Here is a 1,334-nt window from a genome sequence, read left to right on the forward strand (position 1 = left end):
TTTGGTTATAGGCCAAAAAGGAAGAGCTTGTTAAAAATTAATTAAATTGTTGATAGAATATGAATGTTTATATTTCTTTTTTTAAACTCTAAATTAATTATTACTTTATTGGGCTATAGCCTAGAGAAATAGGGGTTCTGTTACGGTTAAATCAAAATTGGCACATAACTTCTCCTTAATAAGTCACCATAATTATCATGTGCTCTAAGATGAATTGAAAATTAAATTTTCTACATTATAGTTTAAAAGTATTTTTGCATATAATTAATAGTTTTTGAGCTAAAATGCATTATTTGTTAATTGTAATAATATTTCCAATTCAAATAGTCTAGTTATTCATAATATTGCTAACAGATTATGTCACATTTTTTTTTACTATATATTTAACTGAAATCTGACTACAGCTTCAACTAGCTCTTATATAGCCAACTGTCTTTAATTTGTTTCTAATGAAAATTTTTAATCGAATTGAATTTTATATAAAAAACTTTAAATATGTAAAATTCATTCCTATTTGAACACCTCTCACTATATACAAACATATGTACATATATATAAGCAATTACTGATGAAGATTTTACGAACTATTATCTGATTTGAAAAGAAGCTTTATTTACAAAACCTAATTTTTCTTTGCTCAACAAAAACCTGATTAAATTTGTTCCTACAAATATTTATCCAGGATTCAAATTACTTGAAATCTCTGTAGGTGTGTTTGTGTATAATTCTATTAAAAAGCATTAATTCTATTGAAAATGGTAAAAACTATATGATCTGGTTTATACATTTACCTACAAAAAAAAACTAAATATTTAATTTTCTATTTTACAAAAGAAATTTTGTATGCAAATATTGCTTTTAAATACTTAACTAAAAATGGTAATGTAAAAAGACCTGAATGCATTAAACATTAGAAAAAAAGAGAATCTCCAAAAAAATCTATTGTTAATTATACACAAGTCAAAAAATCAACACAATTAACATTTGGTAAACATTAACAACATCATCATCATCGTCATTATCGTTTTGGCCTAATTTGAAATTCTTTAGACTTTGACAAGAAGAACACACAGACACATACTGAAAATTAAAAACAACAACGGTAAAAGCAACAAACATGAGAAATTGTGAAAATAAAGAATATATGGGAAGAAAGTTGGAGAAATACATAATATTCGGTATTGCTATAGTCAAAATGAAATATTTTGCAAATTAAACGAGGTTAGAAAGAAAAGTAATTTTACACATTTTCTATTAAAAATCGGTTGTTATATAAAGAATAAAGTTTACCAAGAAAATCGTGAAAATCAGTTATCACCAATGGAAAATCTTCA

This window comes from Lucilia cuprina, chromosome 3 (genome assembly GCF_022045245.1).
Source record: "Lucilia cuprina isolate Lc7/37 chromosome 3, ASM2204524v1, whole genome shotgun sequence".
Lineage (NCBI taxonomy): Eukaryota > Metazoa > Arthropoda > Insecta > Diptera > Calliphoridae > Lucilia > Lucilia cuprina.